A 14638-nucleotide genomic window follows, 5' to 3' on the forward strand; every position below is an offset into this window, starting at 1 on the left:
ACCTTCAAAACTCGATAATAGATTCGAGAGATGTTTATCTGGAAATGTATGGACGGTGAAATTCGTGAATTAGTAAAAGCTTGTAAATCTTGTTGGCTTAGTAAGTCCACCTTGTCCACTAAGCTAGGTCTATTATCTTCTCATCAAGCGTCGCGCCCCATGGAACGCCTCTATATCGACTACGTAGGACCCTTCACTCAATCAAAGGGGAACGCCAACAAATTCATTCTTGTGTGTGTTGATGGTTTCACAAGATTTTCCTGGTTATTTCCGACTAAGCTGGCTACCGCTCAGTCCACCATTTCTTGTTTAAATTCCATCTTTGCTCTTTTGGTCCGTGTCAATATTTGGTTTCTGATAATGCTAAAGCCTTTACCTCTAATCTCTTCCGTAAATTCTGCTTTGATCTGTCCATCTCTCACGTAACTACTTCTCCGTATTATGCTCAGCCATCTCTGGCTGAGCGGGTAAATCGTAATCTGAGATCGGCGCTCATCGCATTTCATCATGAAGATCATTCCAGGTGGGATACGTCCCTGCATCGGTTGGCCTTTGCTTTGAATTCAACAGCTCATGAGTCCCATAAGTTTACTCCTGCTTCTCTGATGTTTAAATTTGTGCCTAACACGCCGCTCGCTAACCTTTGGTCACTTAATGATCGTGGACGGAGGCCCACCAATTTAAAAGTAGGAGATCAAGTTATGGTAAGAAACTGTGTCCCCGCAGGCAAGCTTGACCCCAGATTTCAAGGGCCGTGCATCATTTTAGATTTCCTGATACCCGTTACATTATTGGTGTGCAATCTAGCCACCGAGATGATCTTTAGCGTCCACATCTCGCAGATAAAACCTGTGTAATGTCCTTGTTAACTTAGTCATCAACATTTATCAGGAACTTTGAAGGTTATATTTTAGGGGGGGGGGTATTTAAGGCCTTCTGCCCTATTGTTTCATTTCCTTATGTGTATGATTTAGATGTACGATCTTTCCCTCTGGTCTTCCTGCGGTTATTTCCCTTGCGGCCATTACCAAGCCCCTGTCTCCTGCATATCCACACCAGTGGCAAATGCCTTCCACGCAGCACTCCCCTCAGCATCACCAATAAAGATCGTACCCTCTATTTTCAAATCACCAACAACACTTCTGTCGCCGAGATCTTACTGTTTCAGTGCCCTCGCAGCCGTTCGTCGCCGTACCACCACTGAGGTGGGGTACGGGCCCACTCCACTCCCGTACCTGTGTACGGCGCGTCGGAGCCCATCTCCCGGCAAAGGCTGAAGTGCGGCGCCCCTACCGCCAACTCATCTGGGGACTGTAGATACACTTCTGATCTGCGGCGACCTTTACCACGACTACACCTCTCATAGTAGTGGGAGAGGTGTATCTGAGGGTACTTGAGGGGTCCGGGCGACCTCAACTGGACATCGGCAGCGGCGGCAGAACTTGCCGTCAAATTATATTCACATTATACTGCAACAAAGACACTCCAAAGCTGGAATTTAACTAGTTTCTACCATCTACTTCGAAAAAAATTTGGAAATTTTCTTTCATTTTTTCTTTCAAAGTCTTCTGTGTCACCCCTTGGAAGGACTTTGGGGGGGGGGAGGTCTGTACCGGGCGGTACACCTCTAAGCCGCACATTTAAAATTTGCGCCCAAAAGAACTCCTCTTCTGGAGGAACTGTGAACTTGAAACTATAGGCTCCGTGCGCTGCTGGGAAAAATGCACCGCCGCGCTGCGAGTGGCGAACATTTTATGTTAATGCGATCACCGCGCGCATATTTCTGTCGTTCCACAGCCCGTTGCCATGGCCGATGAAATAATAACCGTGGGATTTCAGAGTGTTTTATGCAACAATCGGCCAAATTATTCCAAACTTCCAGAAAGTTGTCTATATTATATTTACAAGAAAAACTGCTTGCAGGAAATAGCAACAGAGCGAATAACTGCAAATATGATTATTTTTTTTTTTTTTTTGCTAGGGGCTTTACGTCGCACCGACACAGATAGGTCTTATGGCGACGATGGGATAGGAAAGGCCTAGGAGTTGGAAGGAAGCGGCCGTGGCCTTAATTAAGGTACAGCCCCAGCATTTGCCTGGTGTGAAAATGGGAAACCACGGAAAACCATTTTCAGGGCTGCCGATAGTGGGATTCGAACCTACTATCTCCCGGATGCAAGCTCACAGCCGCGCGCCTCTACGCGCACGGCCAACTCGCCCGGTCAAATATGATTAAAAACGTTGGTTCATTAGAGACACTACCATTTCACGATAGATGTAACATACTAATTTATGTATTATTTATGGTGATAAAGAGTAATTTTCATGTTCACATTCAAAAATGCTGTCTTCAGAAAAATATATTTGGCCTATCTCTAATACGATATCATGCGAGGGAGGCCTTGGTTAAAGAATAAAAATATTTCCATGAAAAGTAAGCATATTTCTGCTGTTATTTATACAGTTTACTCAGAAAATGTCCCCTCGCGTATTGATCAACCCTGTGAATGGTCTGGACCTCGCATCTCATAAGCGAGGGAAGAGAAATACAACAAGGAAACAAGCTTAGAGGCCCGATAAAAAGGCACAGGTTTGATGTTGGACCAATTGAAAATATCAGAACATCTTAACGTTGCCAATGAATTATTGTGTCTTAATTCATAATATGATCGGGATCACCTCTGTAATACAACGGTTAGTGCTACTAGTTTCCTTCGTCGGGGGCCCGGCTTGATTCCCGATACAGTCAGAAATTTAAGATTGACATGAGGGTACATGTAGCTCATGTTCATTAAGGGTTGCTTGAAAAGGGTTGCACCACCTCGGGGCGAGGACAGAACTTAACTTATGTAAAATGCGGTATTTCTGTGAGCTATTGATATTGTGTAATGGAGGCCTATTTCTATAATTGGCCTATATTTGTCTACTGCCTTTTTAAATTCATTTCGTGAGGTTTTGACAGAATACTATAAAATTTCACGTTGTGGTCTGTAGTACACTACGGTATGTTGTTATTATTATTATTATTTATTTGCACACTTTCGTGGTAATGATATTCGAGCAATTGTACAGATTTTAGGAAATTAAAGCAGAATAAACCTTAATTTACAGTTTTACGTAAAATTTGAACCCATACATTTCCGTACAATTTTAATCGTAGCAATGACCACTGTCTTCTGCATGGTCTTGTAGATGTTGGTGTTGACATGCAACTTCTTCAGTATTATTATTATTATTATTATTATTATTATTATTATTATTATTATTATTATTATTATTATTATTATTATTATATGATGTGTGTGCTTTAAAAAATAAATTTAATGTTGCTATAATAATTTGTTTGTAATTGTTAACTTTTACATTGTGTAAAGAGGTCTTGTGTATTAAATAAGTGTACAAATCCTGAACCACTTCCTGCGATTTACTGCTAAGATCCACCGTATTTTCAAATTCATTTCGTGAGGTCGTGAATAAAAGCTCTGTATTACAGTATCTATTAATGCAGCCAAGATCAAGCACATAATTCTGTCGGAACGTTGTGACATGAAAAAAAAATCATCTGAAGAGAGCACTGTAGAATAATTGAATAAATGCACGTGAACGTCACACATATTCCAGCTTGTGTTGAGCTGTTGATGAAGTTGCCTCTAAGTAGTTCTCGTAGTATCCACCCGCAGCAGCACAGTGCTATACGCACGAAGCTTATAGTTGGGCCCACCAGAGTTGAAGTCTGACATTTGAGCGGCGAAAGCAGTAACTACGAAGTACGCTGCGTTGTCATAGTTACCTCAATCTGCGGCATATCACTCTTTCATACAAGCTGAATATTTAATCAACTATGTTGGCCTAATGCAATTCAATGACCTTTGACCAGTTCCTAAGCTTGTGTTAATAATTCCGGCATTTATGACAGAACACGTCACTGCCGATAAATACGAGATTTCATATTCAGTAACCTAACAATAACCTCAACAAATGTACATATCCTATAGAGAATAGAACTGTACAAATAGCCACTTATTAACTTTAAAAAATAAAATAACAACGGAAATAATATTCAGGAAACAAACATATCAATAATTACATAAACCAGCAACAACTAACGCAGCTAACACAGTACTATTCCGAATAATACACAAAAACGACTGAGAGCAAGCTAAACCACGTGGCGTTCTTAAATGTGGCATCTCTGCTATTGCTGCCATAGCAACAGACCATTTTCGAGCAGCGTTAGTCAAATTTTCCTCGCCGGTGGCGCTAAACGTCAGACTTCAACTCTCGTGGGCCCTACTATACGGTACATCTACTTAAACCGTTACTCAGAAGATGGCACTACAGAAATCTAATGAAATTTTGTTATTTTGAAATTTCATGTACTGTATGAAATTCTACGTGTTTTGTTTACCATTTATCAAGAAGTTTGGACCTTCTGCAACAGATGTCACTACAAAAACTTTGATCATGCACCCTGGTGCGAAGTGGATGAACTTTGATTTTTAAAGAAGTTTTGTATTCTTAAGGTTTTTTCCTAACTAAATTATGTTCATTCATTTTTGGGTTGGCAATATTGATCTTTTCCTTCCGCCAGTTTTGAATTTAGACAATCCCTAATTTCTGTAATTGGGGCCGATGACCTTCGATTTTAGGCCCCTTAAAACAACAAGCATCATCATCATCAGAGCAATTTCTGTAATTAATTTTCGGCCTATCACAGGCTTCTTCTTCGATTTTGTGTATAACTTTAAGTTAACCAATAAAGTGAGAGGGTGTGGCTTGATTATTCATAAAAGGTCTCGAACCTTCCCCGAGGGTTTATAAACTGCGAATTTTCACGTCTCTTGGCCATTTGATCATCTAACTAAGCGTGTGTGTGAAGCAGGAGGCGGGAGGTGCCTCTTTGATCAGGCAGCAGTTCTTTAGCAAGGTAATGGCCGTTTAACATCTTTATTTCTTGCTAGCTCCGCAGTTTAACCCGAGGGATAGGTCCGAAACTTTAACGATGTAACCTACTTTTCTGTAAATGTAACTTCTGCCGGCTTATGTAATAACTTCATAAATCTTTAACTGTGAATCAGGGATAGAGAGTGATATACCCTTTCGAGATCGCCTTCATATCGGTTTGAGGTGACTACGCTTTGTAACTGGTTTTCTTCCTTTTCGTAAATTCTTTAATTTCTTCTTATACGAGTCACCTCCATAGCCCCTGTTTCATCGGCCTAGTGCCCTTTTGGTTTTAAGTGTTCATATCTAGGAGCGCAAGCATTCGCCTCCTTTCATTTGTGTTTCAGGCCATTTTCTTAACCTGTTCTTTTCCGCTACGGCCCAACAGGTTGGGTACTAGATACCCCTGCTTCAAATTGTAAGTTGTGCCTTGATGGCAAGTAATTGTATTTTCTGATATCGCCTTGGAGAGGCTTGGAAAACGGATAGCACGTTAGCTCTTTTTCAAGTGTTGTAAAAGTGCCTCTAGGAGGCTTAATTTTGTAAGTTACGGAGCTAGTGCTCCATTGTATTGAGGGACTTCTGCCCTTGTATAATTTTGTGTCTTTGTAAATGTTGAGCTGAGTGCTCAATAATTGTGAAGCGAGGGGCTGGATGCCCTGATTACTAAACAGTCACTAAATTTTGGATTTTCTAGCTTTGTCTCACTAAGAGGAAAGTTGTTAAAGTTCTGTTATTGATTTCTGAAATCCTAAAGAAATATAACCTTTGTTAAAGTTTTAATCAATTCATGAATTTGTAGTTAGACCCATTCACCCAGACACCTTCTTTCAGCTCTGCTGGTCCACGGGTAACCCCGTAACAAGTACAATCTATATATTTAAAATAAGACTTTTGTCTGTACATTGCTCAGAAATTGAAAAGAATGGTATTTCTGTATCGGTCACGCCCACAGTAACAAGGAAATGCACCCTTTACTTTTCCGTAATTTCTGTCTGTCTGTCTGTCTGTCTGTCTGTCTGTCTGTCTGTATGTTGTTGTTGTTGTTGTTTGAGTCATCAGTCCATAGACTGGTTTGATGCAGCTTTCCATGCCACCCTATCCTGTGCTAACCTTTTCATTTCTACGTAACTATTGCATCCTACATCTGCTCTAATCTGTTTGTCATATTCATACCTTGGTCTACCCCTACCGTTCTTGCCACCTACACTTCCTTCAAAAACCAACCGAACAAGTCCTGGGTGTCTTAAGATGTGTCCTATCATTCTATCTCTTCTTCTCGTCAAATTTAGCCAAATCGATCTCCTCTCACCAATTCGATTCAGTATCTCTTCATTCGTGATTCGATCTATCCATCTCACCTTCAGCATTCTTCTATAACACCACATTTCAAAAGCTTCTATTCTCTTTCTTTCTGAGCTAGTTATCGTCCATGTTTCACTTCCATACAATGCCACGCTCCACACAAAAGTCTTCAAAAACATCTTTCTAATTCCGATATCAATGTTTGAAGTGAGCAAATTTCTTTTCTTAAGAAAGCTCTTCCTTGCTTGTGCTAGTCTGCATTTTATGTCCTCCTTACTTCTGCCATCGTTGGTTATTTTACTACCCAAGTAACAATATTCATCTACTTCCTTTAAGACTTCGTTTCCTAATCTAATATTTCCTACATCACCTGCCTTCGTTCGACTGCACTCCATTACTTTTGTTTTGGACTTATTTATTTTCATCTTGTACTCCTTACCTAAGACTTCATCCATACCATTCAGCAACTTCTCGAGATCTTCTGCAGTCTCAGATAAAATAACAATATCATCGGCAAATCTCAAGGTTTTGATTTCCTCTCCTTGGACTGTGATTCCCTTTCCAAATTTCTCTTTCATTTCCTTTACTGCCTGTTCTATGTAAACATTGAAAAGGAGAGGGGACAAACTGCAGCCTTGCCTCACTCCTTTCTGGATTGCTGCTTCTTTTTCAAAGCCCTCGATTCTTATCACTGCAGACTGATTTTTATACAGGTTGTAGATAATTCTTCGTTCTCGGTATCTGATCCCTATCATCTTCAGAATCATAAACAGCCTGGTCCAATCAACATTATCGAATGCCTTTTCTAGATCTACGAATGCCATGTACGTGGGCTTGTCCTTCTTGATTCGATCCTCTAAGATCAGACGTAAAGTCAGGATTGCTTCACGTGTTCCTACATTTCTTCTGAAGCCAAATTGATCTTCCCCCAACTCAGCTTCAACTTGTTTTTCCATTCTTCTGTAAATAATACGTGTTAAAATTTTGCAGGCATGAGATACTAAACTAATAGTGCGGTAGTTTTCACACCTGTCAGCACCGGCTTTCTTGGGAATAGGTATAACAACATTCTGCCGAAAATCGGATGGGACTTCTCCTGTCTCATACATCTTGCACACTAAATGAAATAACCTTACCATGCTGGTTTCTCCTAAGGCAGTCAGTAATTCAGAGGGAATATCATCAATTCCAGGTGCCTTGTTCCTATTTAGGTCACTCACAGCTCTGTCAAACTCTGACCTCAAAATTGGGTCTCCCATTTCATCAGCATCAACAGCCTCTTCATGTTCCAGAACCAAATTATCTACATCGTTACCTTGATACAACTGTTGTATATGCTCCTGCCATCTTTCTGCTTTGTCTTCTTTCCCTAGAAGTGGCTTTCCATCTGAGCTCTTACTATTCATGCACCTAGATTTCCTTTCTCCAAAGGTTTCCTTGATTTTCCTGTATGCAGCATCTACCTTTCCCAGGACCATACAGCCTTCGACATCCTTGCACTTCTCCTTCAGCCATTCTTCCTTAGCTACCTTGCACTTTCTATCCACTTGATTCTGTAATCGCCTGTATTCTTTTCTGCCCTCTTCATTTCTAGCATTCTTGTATTTTCGTCGTTCATCAATCAGGTCTAGTATCTCCTGAGTTATCCACTGATTCTTAGTTGATCTTTTCTTCCTTCCTAACATTTCTTCAGCAGCCCTACTGACTTCATTTTTCATGACTCTCCACTCTTCCTCTACTGTGTTTCTTTCGGCCTTTTCATTTAGTCCTTGTGCAACATGTTCCTTGAAACGATCCATCACACTCTTTTCTTTCAACTTGTCTAGATCCCATCTTTTTGCATTCTTTCCTTTCTTCAATTTCTTCAACTTCAGATGGCATTTCATGACCAACAAGTTGTGGTCAGAGTCCACGTCTGCTCCTGGGAAAGTTTTGCAATCCAACACCTGGTTTCTGAATCTCTGCCTAATCATAATGAAGTCTATTTGATACCTTCCAGTGTCTCCAGGTCTCGTCCACGTATACAGCCGTCGTTTGTGGTGTTTGAACCAAGTATTGGCGAGGACTAAATTATGGTCAGTGCAGAATTCAACCAGCCGACTTCCTCTTTCGTTCCTTTGTCCCAATCCAAATTCTCCTACTGTGCTACCTTCTCTTCCTTGGCCTACCACTGCGTTCCAGTCTCCCATCACAATTAGATTCTCGTCACCTTTGACATATTGTATTAAATCTTCTATCTCCTCATATATTCTTTCAATTTCTTCATCATCCGCTGAACTAGTAGGCATATAGACCTGCACTATTGTGGTGGGCATTGGTTTGGTGTCTATCTTGGTGACAATAAATTCTTTCACTATGCTGGTCGTAGTAGCTTATCCGCTGCCCTATTTTTTTATTCATTATTAAACCAACTCCTGCATTACCCCTGTTTGATTTCGTGTTGATAATTCGGTAGTCGCCTGACCAAAAATCCTGTTCTTCCTGCCAACGTACTTCACTTATACCAACTACATCTAACTTTAGCCTATCCATCTCCCTTTTCAGATTCTCTAACCTACCACAACGATTCAAACTCCTAACATTCCACGCTCCGACTCGCAGAATGTCAGTATCCATCTTCCTGATGATCGCCCCCTCTCGTGTAGTCCCCACCCGGAGATCCGAATGGGGGACTAGTTTACCTCCGGAATATTTTACCCGGGAGGAAGCCATCATCAGTACATCTTTCATACAGAGAGAGCTGCATGTCCTCGGGAGGTGGTTACGGCTGTAGTTTCCCGTTGCTTTCAGCCGTGTAGCAGTATCAACACAGCTAAGCCATGTTGAGTATTATTACAAGGCCGTATCAGTCAATCATCTAGACTGCCGCCCTTGCAACTACCGAAAGGCTGCTACCCCCCTTTCGATGAACCATTCGTTAGTCTGGTCTCTCAACAGATACCCATCCGATATGGTTGCACCTGCGGCTCGGCTATCTGCATCATTGGGACACGCAAGCCTCCCCACCGCGGCAAGGTCAGATGGTTCGCAGAGGAGGGTCTGTATGTATATATGTATGTATGTATGTATGTATGTATGTATGTATGTATATGTATGTATGTATGTATTTATGTATGTATGTATGTATGTATGTATGTATGTATGTATGTATGTATGTATGTATGTATGTATGTATGTATGTATGTATGTATGTATGTATGTATGTATGTATGTATGTATGTACACGCATCACTAGAAAATGGCCAATGAGAATTTAGTGAAAATTGGTATGAAAATTCAGGGAATAAGTCGCTACAATCTAAGTCATAAATGATTTTATTCACGCTGATAGAAATGGTAGTTTAGGGGGAGGCCTAAAATTTAATTTTCAAATATTCATGTTATTAGTGGTACTATCTTAATAAAAATTGGTATGCGATGTCGGGGAATAAGTCGCTATAATCTATGCTATAAATAATTGTATTCACGCTAAGTGAAATGGTAGTTTAGGGAAGGCCTAAAATTTAATTCTTAAATATTTACGTCATTAGTGGTTCTATCTCATTGCAAACTGGTATACGAAGTCGGAGAATGGACCACTATAATCTAGGCTATGAATCATTTTGTTAACGCTGAACGAAATGGTACTTTAGGGGAAGGCCTGAATTATAATTCTCAAATATTATAACTATTAGTGGTCGTATCGTAAAATACTACATAACCAAAGTTGTATAGAATTAAATTTCCGACAATTTATGTCTTATACATTTTACAGTACCGACGATGATGCCACAGATATTAATAAATTTGTATTTTTGTTTACTAAGTCCGTATCGACGTCGGGGCCACGAGAAAATGAATTAACAGAATTTCATGAACATCAGTATATAGAGTCGGGGAATAAGAAGCTACAGTCTAAGCTATAAACGATTTTATTTACCCTGGATGAAATTGTAATTTAGGGGAAGGCACCTAAATTTTAATTTTTAAATATCATTTTTTTGGTCCTGTCGAAAAGCACTCCTTAACAAAAGTTACAGAGAATACAATTTCCGATCATTTATGTTTTATTCAGTTTTGCAGTACCGACTATGATGGTATTTCAGAGTCGGAAGAAAACTAAATGTAAAGGCCTACAATATCGAAAGCACATAACATTGATCAACAATAACATTACATTGACCATTGTTTGTAGTGATGTTATTTTTCTATTTTGCTGCCTCTCAACTCCGATAAATGGGATTACTGCTGCGTGCCAAGTATAATAGCCTGACTGAATGATGGCGGGAAATAGCCAGGGAGTTAGAAAACTTTCTTCTTTAGCATATCATTCCTCTGGCTCATACATTTTCTGATATAGCTGGTACGTAACGCACTGGGTCTTCATAGTATTCCAGTTATTCGATCCTGACACTGACGCGCTGTTTTGATTGAGCAGTGTGCATACTTAAGGCAGAGGCTGACTTAGCAGTAGTAGTAGTAGTAGTATGGCCACCGGGCGGGTTGGCCGTGCGCGTTGAGGCGCGCGGCTGTGAGCTTGCATCCGGGAGATAGTAGGTTCGAATCCCACTATCGGCAGCCCTGAAGATGGTTTTCCGTGGTTTCCCATTTTCACACCAGGCAAATGCTGGGGCTGTACCTTAATTAAGGCCACGGTCGCTTCCTTCCAACTCCTAGGCCTTTCCTATCCCATCGTCGCCATAAGACCTATCTGTGTCGGAGCGACGTAAAGCCCCTAGCAAAAAAAAAAAGTAGTATGGCCTGGTCAAGAGTAACAATTTGGGCCTATTCCAAATTATAGCACCACAATTCACTAAATAACTCAAAATTCAACCCTGAAAAGAGCCGTTTCTTAAGAAAAGGTTCTTCCTCTTCACTTTTATTAAATTCTACGTTCATTTTATTCCAAATTATCGGTGAAGAGGGGGTTTCTCCTCTGGCTTGGAGGAAAAATTTGCTTCCAAGTCAGATACCGCTGATTTTTCCACCACCAGTGTAGTGAACTGATATTTTCCGACTCATCGGGTACTCCTAGGAAACAGATTAGTAAAAGGGCATAGCGTTTGCCCTGGGAGTCTCCACTATTCGATCCTCGCCCCGCCGAAAATTGACGACGAGTGTTCACGAATCATGGCTCTCTGCGGCTTGGTCATTCCAGCTCTGGAACTTTGGATTGTTAGATCGGCAGTGTAGTCCTGTTCGTTAAAAGTGAGAAAATGTGTGATGATTCATTTGATCGAGTATTTCATATGAAAGCATTGCTTTTAATCACGCTATTCCTACTGACGTCATTGTAATGTATGCTCATTTCAGATGGAAAAACCACTAAGACTTTCTGAGGATGTAAAACGGCAGGTGGAGGGTGAGTCTCTACCATTATAATGAAAACTCCCCAACCCGATTGTGACTGATGATATGCAAGCAGGTCTACCATTACAGTGAAAATTCCCTAACTCAGTCTTCATATGAGAAAAGATGTTTGGTGACTTCCCCGTCGCGTTTCTAGGGTAACGTTAAGAGCAATGCAATTTAATACAATCTTGCTCACGTGTACACTAGAATTTCGTATACAATGTAGAGTTCCGTAGCAAAGCACGGGTACATCTGCTAGTTTGATATAAACTGGAGATTCATTGCTCCATTGCGCTATACCAGGAACCGCCGCTAACACTGCCCTTCTTATGAAGAGAAAAAACTATAATCTTTTGCCAATTCTATGGTGGTCTGTTGCCATTCCAAATTAAATTGATGAATTTGAGAAATCTTTGCTTGAAGATGTCACTGGAGTTCTTGAATAGTTATGCATTTATCGAGTCTTTCCAGATGCTTTTCCATTTCTAAGTTTTCTGAGTACTAACTCCAGTTCTTCGAGCGTAATTGTTTCCGAAGACTTGTTAAGAGATGTTGGCAGAAGAAATGACTCAGTATCTGAACCCCTCCAAAGATTACAAAAATAAATGAATCACTCCATTAGAGGAATTGCATTAATACACTGACTGACAGAGCAAATGCAACACCAAGAAGGAGTGGTTCGAAAGGGATGAAAGTTGGGGGAAAAAAACAGAGACGGCACGGACGAATAATTGATGTTTATTTCAAACCGATATGCAGGTTACACAATGCGCACGGCATCGACTCAGTAGGATGTAGGACCACCGCGAGCGGCGATGCACGCAGAAACACGTCGAGGTACAGAGTCAATAAGAGTGCGGATGGTGTCCTGAGGTATGGTTCTCCATTCTCTGTCAACCATTTGCCACAGTTGGTCGTCCGTACGAGGCTGGGGCAGAGTTTGCAAACGGCGTCCAATGAGATCCCACACGTGTTCGATTGGTGAGAGATCCGGAGAGTACGCTGGCAACGGAAGCATCTGTACACCTCGTAGAGCCTGTTGGGAGATGCGAGCAGTGTGTGGGCGGGCATTATCCTGCTGAAACAGAGCATTGGGCAGCCCCTGAAGGTACGGGAGTGCCACCGGCCGCAGCACATGCTGCACGTAGCGGTGGGCATTTAACGTGCCTTGAATACGCACTAGAGGTGACGTGGAATCATACGCAATAGCGCCCCAAACCATGATGCCGCGTTGTCTAGCGGTAGGGCGCTCCACAGTTACTGCCGGATTTGACCTTTCTCCACGCCGACGCCACACTCGTCTGCGGTGACTATCACTGACAGAACAGAAGCGTGACTCATCGGAGAACACGACGTTCCGCCATTCCCTCATCCAAGTCGCTCTAGCCCGGCACCATGCCAGGCGTGCACGTCTATGCTGTGGAGTCAATGGTAGTCTTCTGAGCGGACGCCAGGAGTGCAGGCCTCCTTCAACCAATCGACGGGAAATTGTTCTGGTCGATATTGGAACAGCCAGGGTGTCTTGCACATGCTGAAGAATGGCGGTTGATGTGGCGTGCGGGGCTGCCACCGCTTGGCGGCGGATGCGCCGATCCTCGCGTGCTGACGTCACTCGGGCTGCGCCTGGACCCCTCGCACGTGCCACATGTCCCTGCGCCAACCATCTTCGCCACAGGCGCTGCACCGTGGACACATCCCTATGGGTATCGGCTGCGATTTGACGAAGCGACCAACCTGCCCTTCTCAGCCCGATCACCATACCCCTCGTAAAGTCGTCTGTCTGCTGGAAATGCCTCCGTTGACGGCGGCCTGGCATTCTTAGCTATACACGTGTCCTGTGGCACACGACAACACGTTCTACAATGACTGTCGGCTGAGAAATCACGGTACGAAGTGGGCCATTCGCCAACGCCGTGTCCCATTTATCGTTCGCTACGTGCGCAGCACAGCGGCGCATTTCACATCATGAGCATACCTCAGTGACGTCAGTCTACCCTGCAATTGGCATAAAGTTCTGACCACTCCTTCTTGGTGTTGCATTTGCTCTGTCAGTCAGTGTATGTATGTCTTCTTTTACATCATTATACAGTTTCTTGAGTATTCTATAGGTCTGTGGTTGTGGTATTGTTATATCAGTCTTCAGGTCTGAAACAAAGTTTATCCAACTCTTTCTGTGTCCTTTCTGCACTACCCTTTTGCTATTGCTCTCTTGTGGTGGTACTCTATTTTATCTTCTAATTTACTAGTTGACAAACATCTTTTTGCAAGCATTTCTTTTGTCTGAAATAACTTTTTTAATCTCTTCAAACCCAGATTCTTAAACCCTTTTTCTCTGCCATTTTTCTTAACTCGCAAACTCTCAAAAGCAGACTGCTTCAAAAATTGAACACAAATTAGACCACTCTATTTCCACGTTGACACTAACTGGTGTCGTCTGTGTAAGATTATTACGTCTGTTCTGGTACAGCCATTTTATACTGGGGTCTCTTAATAGGTTAACAAGAAGTTTTAATTTCTTGTGTTGTTTGTTTCTTTTATACCATCTAGGCCTCAGACGAATAGGTGCTACTAATAGATAGTGGTTACTTTCCAATTCAGTACCTCGATAGATTCAGGTATCCAAGACTAAATCTGCCAATTTACCATTACAAATTATGTAATCTATAATCGATTTCTGATTTCGTGCAGACCGCGTGTACAACGTACTTGTGGCTGTCCTTGTGTGGGAATATTGTGTTCCTGATGGTTAACTGATTGAAGACGGTGAAATCTATTAATTTTTTTCCATTGTTATTACGGGTTGTTTCTCCATGAATTCCGATGTGATTACGAATTTTTACATTACCAACTCTAGCAATGAAGTCTCCTAGTAATAGTAGCATATCTTGTTTATTAATTTTATTGACTATCTTTTACAGCTCATTATAGAACCCACCACTATCTGTTGCATTGCCCTCCACTGGGGCGTATATCCCTATAACTATAAGATAACCGCTGGGTAGTTTTAGTTGTAATTGGATAATTCTTTTAATTTAAAAGGTGTAGCTATCAATTGTTG

General features: G+C 41.7%; 1 protein-coding gene across 1 annotated transcript in view; it reads left to right on the top strand.

The window, feature by feature from the left end:
- LOC136867110 (sodium channel protein Nach) overlaps positions 1-14638 on the top strand; it is a 159618-nt gene that overhangs the window by 73939 nt on the left and 71041 nt on the right. The gene's annotated exons all lie outside the window — the stretch shown is intronic.

This window comes from Anabrus simplex, chromosome 1, assembly GCF_040414725.1.
Source record: "Anabrus simplex isolate iqAnaSimp1 chromosome 1, ASM4041472v1, whole genome shotgun sequence".
Classification (NCBI taxonomy): Eukaryota; Metazoa; Arthropoda; class Insecta; order Orthoptera; family Tettigoniidae; genus Anabrus; species Anabrus simplex.